General features: G+C 41.0%; 1 protein-coding gene across 2 annotated transcripts in view; it reads right to left on the reverse strand.

Moving 5' to 3' along the window:
• The window catches only part of LOC148074421 (protein shisa-like-1a), a 41,451-nt gene extending 18,071 nt beyond the window's left edge, over positions 1 to 23,380 (reverse strand). For both annotated transcript variants that reach the window (XM_087797134.1, XM_087797133.1), the window contains exon 1: positions 23,290 to 23,380. The gene's annotated coding sequence lies outside the window, so the exon portion shown is untranslated. The remainder of the gene's footprint in view (positions 1 to 23,289) is intronic.
• Positions 23,381 to 24,623: the final 1,243 nt, after the last annotated feature.

Consider the following 24,623-nt stretch of genomic DNA (forward strand, 5'->3'; position numbering starts at 1 on the left):
ACAAATAGGCACAAATAAAACGCCATACAGTCAAAGTTTTTCTTATCTTTTTATTATGGTCAGCAGCTCGTGTTGCCATGCGGTGTGGCTATTGTGCGTCGCTTGTTATTAAATCTGTGAGTGTTTAATTAAACCCTGGTGGATGAATTTACTCGAGGCGACGGTTCTCGTTTGTTTTCGTTCCGATAGCATCTTATGAACACACACGTGAATCCGTTTTCTATAGAGGCAGAACACTGGCGGTTCTGCCGGACTGTTGAGAGATCAGACAAGCTGTTCCTCCGCTCAGAACCAGGCAGTTGGGTCCCCGGAGGCTTGTTAGAGTTTTCCACACCCCCTCCTCTATACACTTCAGCTGGCAGAACCAGGGATTCCCAACCGTACACTCGGTTTCATCCTCGTCACCGAGTGTTGGTCCGTCGGAATATAAATCTCCCCGACTCATCCTCGGACTCACGACTGCTCCCCGGACCCTGGTTGGGTGCTTAAGAGGGTCAAGGTTCATCCCCATGCGTGTTTGCTGACAGGCGTGGAGAGTGATTGTGTAGCCACGAGCTGTAAACACACAGACGTGAACGCACACATGCTTCTCTGCAGGTCTGAAAATAGAACATGCTAACAGCTGAACAGGCGTGCATCACAGATGGAGGGTTATCTACTCCAGATTAAACTAAAATATAGATAAGGACTGTGACGCCGAGAGACGCACGACATGAAAGCTCCCGTGATGTGGAACACTCTGGTATCTCCAGGCAAACGTCAGATCCTGGATCCATCTCCAGTGTCTTGTACTTCCTTCTCTGACCAACTCAATCGTGCCTGAAGAGTTGCTGAAGTTCTGACGTGAATAACGTTCATTAGATCAGACTCTAACACCAGAGCACCTCCAGGTTTTCCTGCCAATTGTGTTCCTTGGATGTTTAGAATAAGGCTCTGGTCTGAGTATCTCACACATCGAGGGTGTCTGCTACTGTAGCTTAAAAAAAATAAGTGACTGACGTCTTCCAAAGGTGATGGAAACTTTGGTCGACCCGATTTCAAAACTAATAAAACCATCAGCTAGCGTCATTGACTAGTTCCTCCTCTCAGCTGTTGAGAGAAGAATTCAACACAGTTCAAGCTCCTGCCCACACTCTCGAGTAATATAAGTGTCTTGAGATAATTATGTTATGAAACCAAATGGTGAACAAAAGGAAACAACAGAGGAGAATGTGGTGCAAAGATGATTTGAGCGGATATCGCGGTAATCCTAAGTGCTTTTTTAGAGACATAAGTTCAATCAGGCGTTATTATCCAGAGTAACCCTAAAAGTACTGACCAAGTTACTCCAAGATCCATTAAAAGTATACTCATGTGACATCACTGTGTTTGAACCTGTCATGATCCACTTCTGTTTTGTTTTTTGTTGACGGCCCTGGTGCCTGACAGTGGTTGGCAGAGTCACACAGCTGCTGGTGATCAATCAATCAGCCCGGACAGATTTAAGGGGCTGATCTCCAACCAGCAGTTGTCAGCTCGTTTCCAGTCCCACCTGGTAAATCTTTGACTCCACTCAGTTCTACCTGCTTCCTGTTCCACTTTTATTCCCCGGATGTTGTTGTACTTGAAGTTTCTCTAGTCAGCGTTTTTTGTTACTCCGTTTTTGTTGAGTGTTTGATTAGACTTTTATTATTTTCCCCTCAGTGGATTTTGCATCTTGCTGCCCTGTCGGGATCTACCCCCTTGTTTTCCTTGGACTATTATTTGAGAGAAATGACTCTGGACTAGATTGACTTTTTTGTATTATTCTGTCTTGGAGATTGTTGCCATCCTGTGGACATTCTGGTGTTCTTGTGTATATTAAATTATTTTTTTGTATTTTTATCCTGTCTGCTGCTTATTGTCTTCCGCTTGTGGGTCACCTTGCTAAATATTTCTTGACAGAAGCGTCACTGAGTTTTGTAATGTTGTGGTTTGTTTCAAAGAACAAAACCCTCCCCAGTTATGATACATGGCAGTAGTGAAGAAGGACACAGGAATGAGTTTAAGAGAAAATACTTGATGAAATATGCAAAGTCAAAGAAACAACTGAAATGGCGGGTCTTTTATAGTATTAAGTGCTATTCCTAAAATGTTTCTGCCATGTGGTCGATATGGAAAGTTACAAAAGATCTACTTTTCACAGAGAGAATCTGTGCAACTCAGATGCTCAGATGATCAGTGCGTTTGTAGCATTGTTCTGTGTTTTGTAGCATCAGTGTGTTTGTAGCATTGTTATGTGTTTTGTAGCATCATTGTGTTTGTAGTATTTTCTATGTATTTTGTAGCATCAATGCGTTTGTAGCATCACTGCGTTTGTAGCATTGTTCTGTGTTTTGTAGCATCAGTGCGTTTGTAGCATTGTTCTGTGTTTTGTAGCATCATTGTGTTTGTAGTATTTTCTATGTATTTTGTAGCATCACTGCGTTTGTAGCATTGATTTGGGTTTTGTAGCATCAGTGCTATTCGTAGAATCTCTGATTAAAGCATTCCCGCGTTCGTGGTGTTCGGACCGACTTCATATAATTTCTGCATTTGTAGCATTTTTGCGTTTGTAGAATTCTTGGCGTTTTTTTGCATTTCAGCGTTTGTGACGTTTCTGCGTTTGAAGCATTTTTTTCATTTCCATCATTTCTGCGTTCGTACCATCGCTGAGCTCATCAGTGGGTTAAATTGTAGGTTGAAATAAACCAAGTGCAAAAGCTCCCAGATGGAGCAGTTACCATGGCAACCCAACAATTGATAATAGAACTATGTGAACATTCTTATCAAGACAAAGATGTCTTTCATCTGTCAGCTCCAGCTGGTTATCACTCGCTCACATCTCGTCGCTCACATCATCACTCTGATAACTCGGCGCCGCTTTTGTTCGTTATCTATCGAAGTAAATAAATAAAACATTAACAGGCTCTGTGGCGAGAAGACAAAGCAGAAGTGATGCTCGTTTATCCGTCTCTTGGCTTCCAGGCACTACTTGAGCAGAAGAAGAAGTACATTTGTTGTGACCAATTACCTGAAGAGAACTCTGGGTCGGCGGCAGCAGGAGCCCGAACATGTCAGAGGTGTGATGAAGGAAGAACGTTTACGGCGAGCAGAGGCTGAAGTGCAGCGACGGCTTCTGGTCCAAACCTCTCAGCGCTCTGTGAGGTTCAGACGCTTTCTAAAAAATCATGACTTATTGATGCGACTCCGCCGATCTGAGAGGCTTTTAAGTTTGTCAGGAGATCCTCCTGTTCTGCTCTCGCTAAACTTGAACCATGTGTTCAGAAAAGCGAGAGAGCGTCTTTAACTCTAGACGACACTGGTCGGACTTAAACAAATACAGGTTCTGGAATCATTGATTTATTGGATAAGTTGAAGCGCATCAGATACGAGCTGCTGGAGTGAGACGCCCAGTCATGAGGATACACTTATTGTTACCTATACGAAGGAGAATCACTCAAAAAAGTATTCTACTCAAATTATCTATGTATGTTAAAATTGATTATTTTGATTGTAAAACTATCAAATTTAAGGGAAGTCTACTAAATTAAAGTAGACTATACTTACAATTGAAAGTAATGTCATGAATGAGAAACTTTAAATGAAGCGACATTGAATTTTTAAGTCTTGGTCATGACCACGCTTTGAAACTTCCCGATGCATTCAAGTCGTGTAGGAAGATTCAAGAGGTCAATAGTCAACTTGGTGGACGCTACAAATAAAATGTTTTATGTTTTAATAATCAAAACATTTAAAAAAGACATGGTGAGCCGTTCCTGGTGATAATTCATGTTATGCATAAATACTTTTACGCTTTATATCAATGATTTTATATCAGTGACTTGTTATATTTTACTAGTAAACTCGACAATACTTCAAATCACAAAAACTTTGACTTTATATCATTGATATCAAGATCATTTTTGTTACTTTACAATTTACTGTAACCTATCAGTGGTCGTGTGATATTTATTCCGACACGACTTGAATGCAGCACGTGTAACCCCAAGGCATGTTGGGAAATATTAACTTCTCCGGCGCGAATTTTCAAATGTTGTCTACAATTGAGTGAAATTTTACAACTTTGCCAGAGGACGTGTCTCAGTGGAGCAGAGACGAACAAAGAGTTCGACAGGAAAACTGAAGCTGGTGAGTGAACGACCTGTTATTCTGTTGATTTAACTGTTAGCTTTAGCTTTAGCTCCAATGACTGTTAGCAGTGAAAACACCTGCTCATCAGCTAAACGGATGGTAATGCTAATGCACATTTGACTGAGTAGCAGTGTAAAGCATTTTAACAAACATTTTCCTCTCACACACAGAGCTTTAGTTTTTTTGAGCAGAGCTCTCGCTCAAAACTAACGTTCTAACCTCCAGTGTTGTGGTTGAAAATGTTGCTTGAACAGATATTTGATCCTCCTGTTTTTCAGCAGTGAAAATGTTTTCTATTGCGATTTTATTTAATATTTTCTGTTTTGTTTTCACTCAAGATAACTGCCATTCATTGTATGTAACTGTATTCATGTGACTCTGATATTACTGTGTGTGTTTGACCTTTACTTCCACAAAGAAACATTACTTTTTAAGACGTGACTGAGTACAGTTTTATCACTATATAGATAGATTGTAGAGGATAATCTAACAATAGAGTCACACATCACAACAACACACACACACACTGATACAATAGAGTCACACATCACAACAACACACACACACACTGATACAATAGAGTCACACATCACAACAACACACACACACTGATGATACAATAGAGTCACACATCACAACAACACACACACTGATGATACAATAGAGTCACACATCACAACAACACACACACTGATGATACAATAGAGTCACACATCACAACAACACACACACACACTGATACAATAGAGTCACACATCACAACAACACACACACACACTGATGATACAATAGAGTCACACATCACAACAACACACACACTTATGATACAATAGAGTCACACATCACAACAACACACACACACACTGATGATACAATAGAGTCACACATCACAACAACACCCACACACACACACTTATGATACAATAGAGTCACACATCACAACAACACACACTGATGATACAATAGAGTCACACATCACAACAACACACACTGATGATACAATAGAGTCACACATCACAACAACACACTCTGATGATACAATAGAGTCACACATCACAACAACACACTCTGATGATACAATAGAGTCACACATCTCAACAACACACACACTGATGATACAATAGAGTCACACATCTCAACAACACACACACTGATGATACAATAGAGTAACACACCACAATAACACACACACACTGATGATACAATAGAGACACATCACAACAACACACTCTGATGATACAATAGTCACACATCACAACAACACACACACTGATGTTACAATAGAGTAACACACCACAATAACACACACACACTGATGATACAATAGAGACACATCACAACAACACACTCTGATGATACAATAGAGTCACACATCACAACAACACACACACTGATGTTACAATAGAGTAACACACCACAACAACACACACACACTGATGATACAATAGAGACACATCACAACAACACACTCTGATGATACAATACAGTCACACATCACAACAACACACACACTGATGATACAATAGAGTCACACATCACAACAACACACACAATGATGATACAATAGAGTCACACATCACAACAACACACACACACTGATGATACAATAGAGTCACACATCACAACAACACACACACACTGATGATACAATAGAGTCACACATCACAACAACACACTCTGATGATACAATAGAGTCACACATCACAACAACACACTCTGATGATACAATAGAGTCACACATCTATTGAAGACACACTTAAATCAACACATCAGTTGCCCTCAGAGTAATAGTGTCATCAGGAGATATCTGGCAATTTGTTGTATTTCAACTGTGTGTGGATTAGATCTTGTATTATCTGTAGATCTTGACCTGAGAATAAAAAAATAAAAAAAGTTTCTGAAAATCACATCCAAATATATTATATATAAGTTTCAATGACTTTTAAAGGACCGGTTTCACTTTTCTCTGTCTTCACCAAATTCACACCTACATGGATCTATTTCTGTTCCACAGCTTTACTTCAGTACATTAATTGTTCCCTTCATGCTTTGGGAACATAAACCTCTTGCATGGAATCAAAGATCGTCCACGGACACGTGTGGATCCAACTGTGAGCCGCAGAACTTCACACACGATGGAGAGCGGATGTTTTTGCGAGCAGTCACCTGCAGATGTTCTCCAGATCAAACATTCTAAATAAAGCTCAGTGACGCTGTTTGCTGCTCTGGTCTGGTGGCTCCATGTTGCCCGGGAGACGGTCGCACCAGGGAAGCTCTTAGGATGAATTTAGCGCCACGATGAAGTACAGTAACAAAAGTCTGTCCAGGAACCTGGACGGGGGTTGCCATGGAGCTCGTGGTCCGGTTCGGTCAACAGCTGGTTAGCATGTTGGTTCCGAATCATCTTCAGAACGATGGTTGGTTTAACACGCGTCGACGATCGAGGGATGAGCTGTAATCAAACTTGCATCTGCCGCCGTCCACCTGCTGAGAGCTGCCACGGTGATGGAAACACTCTCCGCCGCCTCGCTCACCGGAGCCTGTCGTGCTCTCAAAGGATCCTCAGCAAAGTGGTTGAAAATAATTCTGAAATGGGTGCCATTACAGCGCCGACTTCACTAGAAGATAACGGATACTTTACAGCTCACACGACGCAGCAGCGATCACGAGAGAAGCTGGTATTTATACGTCCAACTGATGCCAAACATCTCTTAACTTGTGTGTTACAGTCGAGTGTTTAAGCAAAACAAATGTTTGTTTGTTTCTATTACTTTTTCAAAATGCCTGATATTGAACAGTTTCAACTCTTCAAGCAGTTGTCACCTTAAACACGTTAAAATTGTTATATACATATACGCCATACTTAAATTAATGCTAAAAGATAATCAAATATAAAGTAAGAGAATAATAAAATATACTCTGCTTGATGCTAAGACCGGGGTAACTTACACACACACACATTGCTTGGAAGTGGTAAATAAACGACCCGAACATACTCTGGATTGTTCCTTTCCTCCACAAATCGTAGTATAAGACCCAGGATGGGAGCGACCGGTGTCTGTGCCCAGACGTCGTGTTTGACTTTAATAGTAGCATCCATCTCTTTTGTTTGTTAGTTTTGCACTACTTGTACCAGTCGGCCTGTTAGGTGTGAATATTGGAACGTGTAAGACTAGTTAAGAACATACACGATCAAATCACATGTAAATCCTTCAACAGGCAGAGTTGCTCAGACTCTGACAGGGTTTAACTTCATCAACAAGCTAAATATAATCAAATATTAAGTAAAATAATAATAATAATAAAATATACTCTGCTTGATGCTAAGAGGGTTACACACACACACACACACACACACACACACTGTTCACTGGGTTGAGACCAGCTCAACTCAGGTTAGAGTCAAATCACCAGTAGAATAAACATTTCTGTCTGCCTGGCAACCACACCTGAAGATGTTTACAAAAGGACAAACGGATCGGGCGAGACCCCAGGGGGGGAAGCTAAAGACAGGAACCAACGCCCATAACGAGTGTGACCTCCGCCCGGGAACATTTGAATTATTAGATTGACAGGAGACAACAGGCGAGCTCACCCAGCGGGACACCGGGGAATCAGAAAACGTGAAAGAACAATTTGGCCGGAAATGGATGTAAGTCGCGTGAGCTTTCTACAGCTTCGACGCTGTTCTGTTCTGGACTGTCAATTTGTTGAGTCGCAAGAAGAACGAGGCCCGGTCGATCGTGAAGGAAGCTTGTATTTCTTTTGCTTGGAAGTGGTTAATAAACGACTCGAACATACTCTGGATCGTTCCTTTCCTCCACAAATCAAAGTATAAGACCCGGGACTGCGATCAGACGTCGGGTTTGAGTTTAATAGTTTGTTTTTTAATCTCAGGACATAGACGGTAGTTTTGCACTACTTGTACCATTCGGCCTGTTTGGTGTGTAAATTGGAACGTGTAAGACTAGTTAAGAAAATACACGATCAAATCACCTGATGTAAATCCTTCAACAGGCAGAGTTGCTCAGACCCTGACAGGGTTTAACTTCATCAACAACATACATGGTAACACAACGCTCCCGCCAGGCTCATGGCCACATGTAAGATATGGACTGGACACCCACGCGGATTCACATGAGGAGAATGTCAGAATCCAGATTTTCATTTTCATTCTGGTCAAAAAAGATGAAAGGAATTTTAAAGCAGGCACAAGAAAGCAGCGAACTATTCTCTCAGCCGGCCTCGTCCCCCCCGGGAGGATCTCAGCGGCCCTTTAAAAATAGTGCTTCTGTCCTCCACAGAATTACTCGACTTTGTTCAAGACTTTTTGTCAAAGTCGCTGGAACGTCTGCGTGCTTCCCCGAGCCAAAGAAAACCTTCATCACGCTGCTCCATCCAAGTCTGAGGAGCCTGCAGGCGAAGTCTCAGCTGCCAGAGCCTGGCTGGTCCGTCTTTGCCGCTCAAACCCGGCGTCCTCGGCTGGTGTCGCCGCGACGCGTCCAGGACGACGGCTTAGATTCTGGGCTGCGACGACAACACGACGAGAGCTTTGGATTCCCCTGAATGTGCTAATCATCAAGGTTGCTTGATGGACGCAGACCAGATCATCTGCTGGTCTGACCCCGAAGACGTAAATATCTCTTACCCAGAGAAGAACACCCGCTGGGGACTCCGAGGAATGAAGTCATGTGTCATAGATGGATGTCAGAAGAGACGCAGGATCGTGTCCTGATAACGTTTTGCCTTGACTCGAACTGTGACGTCCTCGCTGCATTGCCTTCATACTTCAAGGATTTCCTTTTGCCATTCCATTCACTGGGAATGTTATTGTCTGAGGGGCAGCATTATAACAGCATAAAAAACTATTTAAACACAATATTTAAAAATAAGCAGAATCATTGAAAGTCCACACGGTGGTGATGTAGAGCAGGGGTGTGAAACTGGTTTTCATCAGGGGCCACATCATCATAATGGCTGCCCTCAAAGGGCCAGATGTAACTTATAAATGTAACTAAATGTAAGCTAATGTAAAATAAATGTAACTACTCCTTAATGTTAAATGACTTTGAATGTATTACTTGGGGGCATAACTACTGTAAAACCAACAATTGTGAGCTGCTAACAACATGTGTGATGTAGCATTTTACAATAAAATAAAAATGGCTGCACACAGCCTTGCATGTGGTACTAAATACATTGCTACACATAAAAATAAGTAAAAACTTACAGCTCAAGACTAATAAGTTGCAACTGAAATAAGTATGACAAGCAACTTTTCCTGTTGATGCACATGTTTCATCACACTTGTCATCTCAAGCAGAGAAAAAAATCAAGTTTTTTTTTTTTTTTTGTTGATTGGTCAAGGTAAGGCAGGCGGGCCACATAAAATCACATGGCGGGCCACATTTGGCCCACGGGCCTTGAGTTTGACACATATGATGTAGAGTCTTGATCCGGGGGTCCTACGTGACTATTGTTAGATTAAAAATTATTATACACTATACGTATACGTCATACTTAAATTAACGCTAAAAGATAATCAAAATATAAAATATAAATTACTCGCTTCATCTAAGAGCTTAAACGTTTGAATACACATTCAGAATCAACATTTCACTCCAGACTTACTCACTGTCTCAAGACAAGCTTGGAACAGAGTTAGAGATACGACACCTTTAATTTGACTGTTTGTCTGACCTTTCACACCTTAGGTCGTGGATCAAAGAAGGAAGCGGAACACATCCGTGAGGGGGGGCTAGGAGACAGAAACCCCCACCCAAGAACATTTGAATGATTAGAAAAGGAAACAAATTAGGAAGTTCTCTCCACAGCGGATCGTGGCACAGGAAGCTTGAAGGAACCATTTGGGGATAAGGGGAGGACCTCCCGGCCCGGAATTTGCCTTAAATATAGCGATGTTTCTACAGTTCGAGACCTTTTTTCCCGGGACTATTGACCTGTACAGTTGCCGGGACAAAGTGTGTCGCGATCGTAAAGCTTGTATTTTGTTTGACCTGAAGTGGCGAATAAACGACCCGTGACACAATCTTTTTCTCCACGAAGCGAAGTATAAGAACCGGAAGTGACGGTGTGTTGGAGCGACGGAACTGACTCGTGTTTTGACCGTTTTACTATGAGGTCTGAGAGAGAAGGTCCTGATGCAATCTTCAGCTTCCACTCGCTGATGTTTGCACAGATGAAGTCTGAGATATCTCAACAAGTCCATGTGTGAAGGCTGTCGTCTCCACAAGAGCTTCATTCTAGTAATGGATTCACAAGTCTCTCGGGACAGAAATAAATGAGAAATTCAAATGGAAACAAGTTCAAAGGAAATGTAAGCGGACACTTTGGAGTTTCTATTTCCAACAAGTGCATGTGTTACTTCCCTTCACACTTAAAAATACCTTGAGAAAAAATGATTTAGAGTTTCATCAGAATCATCACTTTCATCATATTGTCTACAATATAAAACCAGGGGAAACACATATGAACCAAGTTCTTCCTCCATCACTCACAGGATCACGTGAACTTTTATTTTATCGTCTGATGGTTGCTGGTTCGCTTTCAGGTCGAGCCAACTTGTGACCTTTCTGTGTGTAGTTAGTATGTTCTCCCCGTGTTGTGTGGGTTTACTCCGGACACTCCGGTTTCCTCCCACAGTCCAAAAACATACAGAGGTTGATTGAGAACTTTGGGGAAATTGTCCGTAGGTATGAGTGTGTGTGTGAATGGTTGTCTGTCTTTGTGTGTCCTGAGACAGACTGGCGTCCTGTCCAGGGTGTCCCCTGCCTCTCGCCCTATGATACTGGGATAGACTCCAGTCTCCCCGCGACCTCCACAAGGGATAAAGCGATAGAAAATGAATGAATGAAATGTCTTTTCGTGAAAATGTAACTTTGTGACATCCTCACTTCGTTAACTGAGGGGACCAGGTCTAAACTGACCCCTCTGTGTTTGTGAGATCGGCCGGAATCCGGTTTCCTGTGAAACACCTTTTGGTCTTTGTGAGTCGATTTGGAAGCGACGTGTGACGACTGAAGAGAAAAGACGCTGCCATTCTGTGATAAAAAAAACTCCCTATTGTCGGCAGACGCCGAATTACAGGTTGAATAGATTGTCGTCAGTTGCTGATTAACAGACTCGCCAGTTTTTGTGGAGCATTATCAGCCGGGAGAATATTAATGCACACACACACTCACCTTTAGACACACACACACACTCACACACACACGCACTCACGCACACACGCACTCATGATTGATATTGATTTATGGTTTGATAACAATTTAAATATGTTTATTTTAAATCTAAATAATATATATTTTATATATATAATTATATATCTTAATGGACATGTTTGCTTTTCTTTATCATGGTCAATTAAACTGTACATTTGTACAACTTTAATGAATTCCTATTTTTATTTCACCAGGCAGCAAATAAAATATAAATATTAAAAATAACATTGTGATACTATTGTGAGAATAAATGTTATTTGAAAGGCTGTCGGCTTGAATTTAGAGAATTTAACTAATTCATAAAATCTAATTGTAAATACTATCATTTTGATGAATCTCAGTATTCTTTCATTTCACTTTGATATAAAGTTGTTTTTTTCTCCCCAAACATACCGAGTCATCCTGTGTGACGTGACGGCTCTGGGCTTTTCTATTTTTGTTTTGATCATACAGGTCTTTTGACAGATTCCGGTGGCATCTGTGATCCAGTTAGCCGACGCACATTAGAATGTTAGTCATCGTTGGTCACCTCGCCTCAGTGGGCGAAACATCTTGACGAGATCTGTAGAGTGTGAAGCCTCTATAGAGGTGACATCTACTGTCTCTCTATAGCACTATTCTCACGGGATAAGTATTACCTGCGGACCTCTGTGTTTTATAAATGACCTCCTCTGAGTTATTTTAAGTGCATTCACAGCGACGTCTGTACAATATTAATTTTTACTGACATTACCTAGAGATACACATGTAAAAAGAAATTACTGAAATAGAAAGTTAGTGTAACCAAGCATTCTTCGTTTAGATAAGATAAAGTAAACAACCGTTTATTTTCTTTCGTTTCTCAACTTGTGCAGACGCTCAACAGCGAGAGCTGCACATAAATGTGCCCCAACATTATTCTTACAGAAGAGACACAGTAGTGTAACCGAGTGTATTCCTGAGGGAAACAACGACAACTTAGTTTGTAGCTGTGCAGCGCACACGTCTTCTTTACTTTCGTCATGTGGAACACACCCCCGACAACAACGAACTCCATCTACTTCCTTTTCAACCCCTTCAAAATAAAACAGCGGAAGTATATATTAACACAATAGCGAGTGCCTAGAAGTCCATTACAGTGACATATATGCAGCATTCAAAGTAACAAACACAGACATTCGGATTCACACGGGATTATTATCACCGACGTCTGTGTTTGGTGAATTATAGAAGATTATTTGTGGTGGAATTATTACATTTCAAATCACAAACATGACGCATTCATGCGGGATTAAAACTCAGACATTCTCCCTAATTATTACAAATTACCAGACGTCCTCAGGTCATACTGATCCCGTGCGAATCGGACATAAGAGTGTTTTATATGTATAACGTTATTATCAACATCAAACGGAACTCGGACGTCATGAAAAATAATAAAAAGATACACACGTTGCACAACAGTTGACTCTAAAAGACTCTAAATTTAGTCGACATGATGAAAATCTCTTTCGAATGTGTGTTGAGCTCTGTCAGGACACATGACGATGTTGCTCGTGGGCACTTTGAGACTCACATCATCGTTTTATCAGGTGGTAAAAGCTTTTCCCTACTTGAGGCGACAGATGTTCTTCACTCCTCTGGGCTGTTAACCACGTGGTTGACGAGAGTCGAAGCTGCTCGGAGCTCTTGAGACACAAACATGGTCCAAACCATTGAAGCTGTGACTAGTCCAAGAAGATGTTCCGGAGGCCAGATTACAGGAAAGCTCTACCCAGAGTCTCTGGTGAGTCCTTGAGCTCCTCTCTGATGCTCACTATGATCCGAGGAGACCACAGGAACCATCGTCAAAGACTGTTGAACATGATCAATGACAGGCGAAGAGATAAAGAGGAGGTGGAGTCCATGAGTTGTGAGTTTAAAGAGTTGAAATCGTCTGAATAAATGAATCTTGGGTATTCATCGCAGGAATATTGATTAATCTAAGAGATTATTGATTAAGAAAATGCTCCAGAGCGTGACTAGATGAAGCTCCTGAGGTCTGTTGTTCCTCCTGAGATATTTTCCATCTTATTCACTGACTCTCACATCACTGCATTTGAGCTCGGATCCAACAGAATATCTGAGTTGAACCGGCTCCCTCCTGGGTCGAGGCGTTCAAGGGTTGTTCACTCGGTTCAACTTCCACGAGGATTTATCTGAACACGAGTAAGAACGAACTTCCGGCACCTCGGCAACAGTCGCCAGTATTGATCATCTATGATGTCACTGAACCGAACAGGTTCACTGGAGCATGAACACTAGTTCTGTCAACATATACGAGTCGACCGTCAAACGTTGAACCAAGACTCAACAGGAAGCGTTTCTTAATTCAAGAGGAAGCTGGATTAGCTACTTTGGTTTATCAGGTATGAGTTGTCGTGCAAAGTAGGAAGTTGTACTTGTGGAGTTCCTCCAATATCATGGGAAGATGGAACAGTCGTCACTGGACAACATCGGTTACTTTGGTGCATTTTTAATAAGAAAAAATCATCTTCTGAAGAAATATGACATAAAATCAGAGCCAAGTTGTCATCAGGAGTCTGTCCCAGCTCCTTGTCGCCTGCAGTTCATACAAAACTCTGCAGCCAGAATTCTGAGCCGCTCTAGTAGAAGAACTCACATTTCTCCTTCAAACTCTTCACTGGCTGCCAGTTTCTTTCAGGATCATTTTAAAATTCTGGTTCTTACTTTCAGATCTATTCATGGTCAGACCTTCCATCAGTGATCTGATCCAGACTTACACCCCAGCTCGGGCTCTGAGGTCTGTGGATCAGAATCTACTGATGGTTCCTGAACTTCCGGACCAGAGGAGAGAAATCCTTCCAGACTGTTGCTCCTAAGCTTTGGAACGATCTTCTTCTCTCTTTGCGCTTGATGGATCTACTGACTCCTTCAAGAAACATCTTCAGACGTTTTTATTTGTTCAGGCTTTTCCTTGATTTTCTGAAACTCCTGTTGTGTTATCAGTTTTATTTTGATCTTTAAAGTATATACTTTGTTGAATATCGTTTTGATTGTATAAGTGCTTTGTGACCCTGGTCTGGAAAAGCGCTATACAAATAAAAATTACTTACTTACTTACTTACATGTCATTTACTTTAACGAGTGAAACCGAAACCCTAACTCAATTACTAACCTCTAATAAAGCTTTGGAACCATCTCTGTGTTTGATGATCTACTGACTCCTTCAAAACTCCTTCTGAAGACATTTTTATTTGAGCTTTTCCTTGATTCTGATAGAGTCTTGTGCTTGTCTTATGTGTCTTGATCTTTTAAAGTACATATTTTATTGAGTATTGTTTTAATTGTTTAAGTTTTTTGTGACCCTGGTCTGTTAAAAGCTCTACAAATATAAATTACTTACTAACTTGTGATGGGCAATGGACACCCTGGACAGCACACCTGACATAATCACACATCTGCTGCTGTATGTTCCTGGAGTGTGAGATAGAACCTTATTCAAGCTGGGATCAAACCCAATAGTTTATTTTTGTGAGTCTAAAAAACTGGCTTTTTAACTGAAAGGTTAATTAAGTCAGATATAATTCAGATATTTGAGGTGTTGGTCATAATGTTTGGTGATAAATATAAATACGACAGCCGAGCGCTCGACCAGAGCGTTTCTAAATTACAGCCTTAATTGAAGCTCTGATGATTCATGCATGATTTAACCCTTCCAACCGGGTCGATACCACCAGCCCTTCGGCGAGCGTGAATCAATGTTCTCTCTTGATGTTTGGACCAAACACTCGGGAGATTAACATTCACCACCAGCAGGTGGAACTTTGTCAGAATCCCAACAGCGTCGGCTTATTCTGCCGCGGCGAGGGATGGCAAAACGCTTTTAGGGACATTGATGTGAAGTGTTAAAGACAACGGAATATTTGCTGCTCCATTTATAAATGTGTTATTTACTAGAGACAAACAGGACGTGTCTTGAAAAGGTCACAAGCTCCACATGAGTTACCAATATCTGAGGATACAAAGTTGATTTCCTTCTTCGGTCTCTTCCTGAGAAGTGCTTTCTTATCGATCGCTTTCAGACGCGAGGTTTCATGTGACGCTTTTACCGCGAGTGTTGTTCCAGACACTCAGGCTTCCATTCCATCTGTGACTTACTTTAGATCCGAACACAGACCGAGAAGATCTCGAGACTTCGAGCGATGGAAAGAAAACATGTCATCGAATGAATGTGGATGTTTTAATGGATCCATGAGTCACAAATCTCAGTTCAGTTCTGATGGAGGCTCCAGACATTTATCGTCATGTTTTTAATGCGTTTTCAACTCAATTTTTTAATTGTTAAGTCATAAAGACTTGGTACTTTAACTGGGCAGAAACCTCAAGCAGAACCATACTCACTTAAGAGATGCCTTGCTTTTGAAGTTAGACGGACACAATAAAATGTGACTGTTGTCTGTTGATAGGTTTCAATTTTTATTTTGAACTTGAACTTTATGAGAAAAACATGTTTATTATTAATTCATAAATAACTTCTTGATCATCGTCTTGTCACTAAATACTAGTAAACACTAATGAACAAACAGCTGTTCAAACAACAAGTTGCAAAAACTTCTTCTTCTCCAACCTTTCTTCTTTCTTGTGAAATCTTTCATTGTTTTTATTGGCGTTCATAGAAATGTTAGTAAATAAATTAATAGTCTAAATATGTTTGTTTGTATAAGATTCAAATAAATACATCCATTTCACTCCATAAAACAATTTTGCATTAGTACTTGAAGTATAAGCTTTATCATTTATAATTCATCCTCTTACTTTTCTCTTTTTCAGATTTTACTATTTAACCTTCTGAACACCTAGTGTCGACCCTCAGCGAACAATGCAGATGAGACTGCAGTGACTTGATGTTAAAAGGCTGTTAAAATATTCTATTAGCTGCTCCTCTCAGAGGAAAAATTGTTGTTTTGTTTGTGCCTGTTTCTGCTGAAAACCTAATGTTCTATTCAAACTGGTGACATGATTAAATATGAGGTGAGTCGAAGCTGAATATCTCCTGGACGGCAGCAATAATGATCACAGAAAGGTCTATTGAACAGTTACTGATGAGAGACGTGCAGGAACATTTCGTTTTCCGTCACACCTCGAGTTTCCTTCATCCATCCATGAGAGCACCTTCTAGCCATCATTGAGCTAATGGCTACATTCAAAGAAAAAAGATGATCGATGTTCTTTAATTGATTCCAGTCGTGACATATATTTGATTGTTTGTCTTCTTTTTTCTTGAACCTGCAGTGAATCATCATAGTCTCGGTCACACCAACATAAAAGGATCAAAACACGGAGTCCGTTCCGTCGCTCCAACACAACGTCACTTCCTGTCCCGGTTCTTATGCTTCGCTTCGTGGAGAAAGATGGACAATCCAGAGTGTATAACGGGTCGTTTATTCGCCGCTCCAAGTCAAAGAAAATACAAGCTTTACGATCGCGACCGGACACACTTTGTCCCGGCGACTGTACAGGTCAATAGTCCCGGGAGAAAAGTCCCCGATCTGTAGAAACATCGCTATATTTAAGGCAAATTTTCCGGAACCGGGAGGTCGTCCCTTTCCGGCCAAATGGTTCTTTCAAGTTCCCTGTGTCCCGATCCCCCATTGAGAGACATCCTAATTTGTTTTCTTGTAATCTAATCATTCAAATGTTCTCTGGTGGGGGTTTCCGTCTTTTAGCCCCCCTTTCCCGGGTGTGTCTTGCTTCGTTCTTTGATCTACGATTTAAGGTATGATTTGCAGATAAACAGATGATTTAAATAACTGGTGTCGTATCTAATCCTGATCCAAGCTTGCCTCGAACCAGTGAATCAGTCTGGAGTGGAATGTTGATTGTGAATGTGTAGTCAAACGTTTAAGCTCTTAGATCAAACGAGTAATTTATACTTTATATTTTGATTATCTTTTAGCATTAATTTAAGTATGGCGTATATGTATATAATAATTTTAATCTAACAAACATATCTAACTTCGACCCTCTCGTAATGTTCATAATTCTACGTCCAGAAGCTGATCTTTGCAGCGTGTTTACGTCGAGAGAGATGTATTACGTCTGAAGCCGATCCCTGTCGATGGATCCGTCCACCACAGGAGCACATATTCAACGCCAAGGCGGATCTGAGATAAGCGACCGCGTCCTCAAAGGGAAAGATAAGATCGATCCTCCTCCAGCTCAGATGCTGAACTTCCCACATATGTGGAAACACCTGTTTCACGTCCAATTCTTACAGAGAGAGGTTTTGGCAGGTGACGCTTGCTTCTCAAATTTCCACAGAGACGATGTGCAAATGAATCCGTCTCCCCTCCAGTGTTCAATCAACTGATTGACAATCAATCTGTGAGAATTACGAGCAGCCTGGTGTTTTGAAGAAGCCACTTGAGGTGTGTGTTCTTCATCACTCCAGCTAATCGCTTCAGTGGGAAGCAGATCATCTCCTGGAACTCACAGAGTGACGCGTACACGTTATTAAGACTGAAAAGCAACTTTCTCATAATCAATTCTGGTTCTTATCTTCCTGATAGGGACTGTTGTCTGACTGGGTGTGTAAGAGAGAAACACAACTATTGCAACAGTTTGTCTTCATGTCTTAACAGGAAGTGTTTGTCTCGCCTGCAGTTCATACAAAATGTTGTCTTTTTTGTCTTGATCTTTTAAGTATATATTTTATTGGGTATTGTTTTGATTGTTAAAGTGCTTCGTGAAAATTGATCCTGAAAGAAACTGGCAGCCAGTGAAGAGTTTGAAGGAGAAATGTGAGTTCTTCTACTAGAGCAGCCAGTGAAGAGTTTGAAGGAGAAATGTGAGTTCTTCTACTAGAGCAGCCAGTGAAGAGTTTGAAGGAGAAATGTGAGTTCTTCTACTAGAACGGCTCAGAATTCACAGAGTTTTGTATGAACTGCAGGCGAGACACATCCTTCTTGTTTAGACACTAAATAAATTGTTACAATAGTGTAAACGACACAAACACATGGATTATAAGATCCAGATCATGTTGTGACAACAAGTTTAGAGATTTTTCTCAATTGAAACGGTTTGTGGTCAGTTTTTCTACAGTGTTGAACTAGACACCTGTATTTGTCAAATACAACCCAAGTACGGACTCAACCCTGGAGTTGGATCAAAAGAGCAGTAGAGCTGGATGTCATCAGCAAAAATGTGATAAGAAACATCAGGAAATCTCTGAATGATTTTACCGAGGGGAATCAAGTACAGCAAAAACAATAAAGGACCCAGAACAGAACCTTGAGGAACTCCACACAACAGATGATTCAGACCTCATTTGATTGGCAGATACACTGAAACTGCGCCCAGAAAGATTCAGATTTCTTTTCCAAGATCTTGGACAAGAAAGGAGGCTTAGAAATAGGCCAGGGCAGGAGGTCAATGGGGTCTAAGTCTGGCTTTTTGTGCAAAGGCTCCACAATGGTTTAAATGCATTAGGAAAACCCCCTATGAACCCCCAGGAAAGGGAGAGGTTCACCACTTTGGTAACCCAGGGGCCAATTACATCAAATACTTTGAAGAGCCTACAAGGAAGGATGTCGGACGAGCAAGAGGAGGGTTTCATCTTGTTCACCAGAGTTACAGGCTTAAAGAAGGCCCACGAGCTCAGTGACGGCAGGGGTTCCACACAAAAGGGGAGGGATTTTCTCTTTGATCAATTTAATTTTGTCAGTGAAAAATCACAACAAAGCATTTTCTGTCAGCTTCACAGAAGACAGGCGTGATTTGAGGAGCAGACGGCAGGAGAATTGTCAAGTTCGATTTAACAGGTGCCGCTTGATCCGGTATTTCAACACAATGATCAGTGAGACAGTGAATCAAATCGTCCACGTTATGGCAGCCATTGAAGAAACAAATACAAATCAATACAAAGTGCACTTGGATTTGTTGTGTCTGCAGAATATCTACGAAATGCAGCACGTTATTAGAGGTTAGTAATTGAGTTAGGGTTTGGGTTTCACTCGTTAAAGTAAATGACATGTAAGTAAGTAAGTAAATCATTTTTATTTATAGAGCGCTTTTCCAGACCAGGGTCACAAAGCGCTTATACAATCAAAACGATATTCAATAAAGTATATACTTTAAAGATCAAGATAAAACTGGAGTTCCAGAAAATCAAGGAAAAGCCTGAACAAATAAAAACGTCTGAAGATGTTTCTTGAAGGAGTCAGTAGATCATCAAGCGCAAAGAGAGAGAAGATCGTTCTAAAGCTTAGGAGCAACAGTCTGGAAGGATTTCTCTCCTCTGGTCCAGAAGTTCAGGAACCATCAGTAGATTCTGATCCACAGACCTCAGAGCCCGAGCTGGGGTGTAAGTCTGGATCAGATCACTGATGGAAGGTCTGACCATGAATAGATCTGAAAGTAAGAACCAGAATTTTAAAATGATCCTGAAAGAAACTGGCAGCCAGTGAAGAGTTTGAAGGAGAAATGTGAGTTCTTCTACTAGAGCGGCTCAGAATTCTGGCTGCATGTGTACAATGTGCTGCGTCCAAAGACATCTCGACAATAGGGAACAAATCACGATTAAGTTCATTCAATCAAATCCTTTCTTCTTGCGTCGCCTCATGATCGCACAACACTGACGGAGGGACACGCACACCTTTTCGGGAACCACAACATTCAGGGTTGAAACCGTCCCCGAAACATCACTATAAATGATTGACTTCAGCAGATGTTAACGATCCGTCGAAGCCAATGACTCCCCCGATGGTGAGGAACCTCAGCGAGTACCTGCCGGGGACGTCCAAGTGTCTGAGACAAGGTGACACCATGACAGATGTCGCCAGCGCCGCCTTCACACGGACGGGTCTTTCGAGTCCTAGTCGGCCTTTACAAACAGATTTGTTTTCACTCTGCCTTCAACACTTTATTCCTCCTGAGGTGGACGGTGGAGCTTCAGGTCAAATAAATGTTACCTTAAAGTCAAACACATGATGTGCGTTTGGAGGAAGTGCAGAGTTGAAATGTCACATTCTGAGTCGTCCTCTTTTCATACAAACTTACCCACAGTGTCACTCTTTTCTACAAATAGGTTCCTTGTTTGTGCAGCTTTGTTTACTTTATCGATACCATTTAAAAAAAAAACTTGCTAGAAAAAGTGGTTCAATCCAAAGAGACAAATAAAATTCTAAAAGCCTGTAAACAAACATGGAGAGCAGGGAAGCGAAGCTCCTCTGGGAACTCGTTTGTGGAGTCAATGTTTCCTGCAGGAAGTTTTTTTTTTCTTTTTTTAACATTCTATCTTTTTGCTTTATTATTGCCTTATTATTACTGGATGTAAAGTCCACTGATATCTAGTGGTAGAAATGAAACGACAAAAACATGAATAAAGATGAAAACTTGATGATATATATCAAATGTTTTAATTATACATAAGCATCCGTCAACAATATTTACAAATAATAACTATGTGAAAAACATTTTAATTCATGTATTATGGATTAAAATATACATTTACAATAAATCAGATAAAACATGTATCTAGGTAAGTCAAACCTACAACATTACCTTCTACACAAAAGACTACATACTTATATTACTTTTTTTTGTTGTTTTTTTGCCTATTTTATGACTGTAAGATAGTAACAAAGCTGAAAAATCCTCTTGACGTATGTTGTCCTCGACAATCATGATCTCAAAAGTGCTCGTAATTATCTCCTGTTCTCACTCAGGAACCTTCATCCACAGTAACTAAGATCCTCCTGAAGTCGAGGAACAATCTGTTGCCTCTGCGTGTTGCTCTTCAGCATCGGGTCCTGGTCTTTGGAGACGCCGACTTATCTATTCACGCACACGGAAGACGAAGACGTTCACCTCGAAGCCTCACGTTTCACATCTGGAGCCTCTTTTGTGCAGCTGAACAAAAGGAAAGTCTGTCGTTCTCGCCTAAATCCTATCACGCGTCGCCACTCGCCTCCTCCACGCCTGCTTTCCACCGGTCGTCTGCCAATCACCTTTAATTGCCTTTTGAAGTGACGGAGGAAGAACCTTCCACCTGCCGAATGATCCTGAAGTCCACACCGTCACTGTCAGAATTCATTGGTGAAAAACTGTTGTAATTAGCTAATCAAATAAGTCTGTTACAACAACGTTCTACAAAAACATATAATATAATACAGTCTGCCATCGATTCATGGAACCGTTTCTATCACTTGTTCAGCAGCAACACTGACATCGATTTATTATTTCAACAAGGAAAACGCTCCACAGGAGACGTGAGGTTTGTATCGACTTCTTATTAACCTTTTTTTTTCTCCTCATTTCTTGGTGGTACAAAGGTCCCTCATATACTGACCCCTTTTTTTCTGCATCGTATTCTTGGACCTCGCTGGTCGGAACACCCGAAACTATTTCTCTAGATGACCCCTGTGTGGATTGAACTGGCAGAGTTTCCAGTGAAAAACCAAGGAAAAGATTTCCACGAAAATACAACCCAGGTCCACAACAGGGACCTCCCTGCTGTGATGCTACAGCACTTCTAGCTAGCAAGGGTTGAAAAACATCACAGATACACACCAACCATTTAGAGCCGACCTTGGCCTGATGCCCTTTGCTGGTATAGATATATACTGTATATGTGGCCCTTGTGAGTAAAACTATCATGAAGAGATGTTTCTGAAATCATACACAATAATATTTATTCAAACCATTAGTAGTACTTTTCCTATTTTAAACAAAACTCAACTGAGTTTTAAAGTAAAATTACTTTTTAGGTATTTAAAAAAAAACAAAAAAAAAACATTGAGAAGATAAAAAATATGTCTTTGTTATTCCATCGTTTGTCTTGATGAGGAACCTTCTAAAGATATCTGCTTCTATCCCTGATCTTTAGCCAAATGCCAACGACCCAAATGAATCTCACTCATTATTTAAATATGATCCGAACATATCATCTAGTATTGACGAAGCAAAGCGACGCCAAGATATTCCAAGGTCATCCAGGAGGAAACACAGGTGTGTAGTTCACCAACACAATCTCATCCAGAACAACAACAACAAAAACAACATGATTTGTAGTTCAAGACGTTACTTTTGTGTGACCACGGAGGACAAAAGGAACTCTGGAGGCGAATCTCGACCAACAATATTCGGTCTTTATTCTTGGTACATTTTGGACGTCCTGGTCCATAAGAGTTTACGAAGCAAAGCAGCTTGTTCTCGAACCTCTGGAGATCTTTGTACTTCATTTTGTATTTCAGCATCTGGATGCTTCCTGTTTGTTTTTTATGTTTATGCAACCCATTAACCGTCTTGTGGGTTTTTATCCATCTTTGTTTAATTATCATAAATGTTTAATGACAGATAAACAGTGACCATCACTTTTGTTGAAGTTAGTTTTAATGGTGATTAAAATGACAACATTTCCTGTACAAAGACAACGTTTAATAGTTTGGTCCTTTAAAATAAATACAAAACTTAAACACTAAAAATGAAGGTGGATTGCTAGATTGATGCACATTATCACTAGGTCCAGAAACCCAGTTCTGTTGTGAACATCAGGGTTCTGGGTCACCAACCCCAGCTGAGATCCAGAGGATGGACCACAAGTTAAAGAGAACCCAGATGATCCGACATAGCCGAGGTGCAGGTCATAAACACTGAACGTGTCTCCACTTCTATTCCTGGTGTTTATTTAACTCTGCACTTCACACGATGTTGACACTGAAAACCTTGAGAGGGTTCTGAGAAGGTCCTCAGGACTTTTATGGAGCGAACCACACGTTGCTGGAGGTGCGAGGAACCGGTGGTCGGACTTACATCGAGAGGTTTTTAAAACGACATTATCAGTTGTCATGGCGATGTTCAACAACCTGCTCACATGGTTCTCCTGATAGATAAAGAAGCAGCTTTTCTCACTGACCTGACTGAAGAACTCAGAAGATCCAGCTCAGAACCCGGTCCGATCACTCTTTGATCCCCGTCATCCTGGAGGCGCTGGAGGCTGCGAGGGGGAGAAGCTCCACTCGCTCCACACTTCTGCGCTGCTGTGAATCCCCGTCTGTCAGAACACGGAGAGAGGGAGGAGAGAGGGAGGGATGGAGGGAGGGAGGGAGAGAGAGAGAGCATGTGTTGTCTCAGTGGAAGATTCCTCGCGATTGTTTACGTGTTTCCTTCAGAAGCCGAAGCTACTTCCTGTCACTTGGGATCTGACTTGAGGAACAAGGTTTGACCCTCGGTGTCAACTTCGTTTGCTTCCCTCGGGATCATCAGAACGCCCCCTTGTGGACATCAACATCATGGCATTCATAAAATTTCATAAAGGACTTTGATTCATCCTGATACTTAATTCATAATGTTTACCTATTACCATATGTTCGGCACTATAAGGTGCATTTAAACGCCTTTATATTTCTCAAAAAAGGACAGTGCGCCTTGTAATCCTGAGCGCCTTATATATAAATATTACCTGGTGGGTCACTTGTTTACAAACACTTTCATGACACTGCCGTGATTACGTCATCACAGGTTTGGATTTACGACTCACATCATGGCGGACGTCTATGGAGTAAGATTACTGCCACCGGTTTGAGTGAGTGTGTCATGGTTGTTGTACACTCAACATGTCATACACGTGCGCTCTAGCCGTCATACACATGCTCAACTTCACTGCTGCTCAACATTTGTCTGCTCAACACCCCAGTGTCTCGCGCTGCTGCTTGAAGCCTTTTAAACATCATTTGAACATCGTTACCATGGGAGAGAAGAATGAGAATGAAATATGTATCATGTTCACACCATCCAGAACTTTTACAGTGGAAATAAAAATCACACAAAACACCTCAAGTCACAGTATACGAGTCATTCAACTAGTTTTAAGTTGATGTGTCATCACTAGTTATTGTAGTACAAAAATATTAAGGTACACAAAACTACCAGAGCTGCTTTAAGAACTTAAAAAAAAAATGACTTTAAAAAGCAAATCCAACAGTTGAATCACTAACTGTGGCGACAAATATATTGCTGTTCATTTCGTTTTATTGTTATTCAGAGTTGGTAGTTATAGCCTTGATAACTACCTGGTTGTAAGTAAGTAAGTAATATTTATTTATATAGCGCTTTTCGAGACCAGGGTCACAAAGCGCTTAAACAATCAAAACAATACTCAAAAAAGTACATACTTTAAAGATCAAGATAATACTCAGAACAACACAGGAGTTCCAGAAAATCAAGGAAAAGCCTGAACGAATAGAAACG

This window comes from Callionymus lyra, chromosome 8 (assembly GCF_982586985.1).
Source record: "Callionymus lyra chromosome 8, fCalLyr1.hap1.1, whole genome shotgun sequence".
Lineage (NCBI taxonomy): Eukaryota > Metazoa > Chordata > Actinopteri > Syngnathiformes > Callionymidae > Callionymus > Callionymus lyra.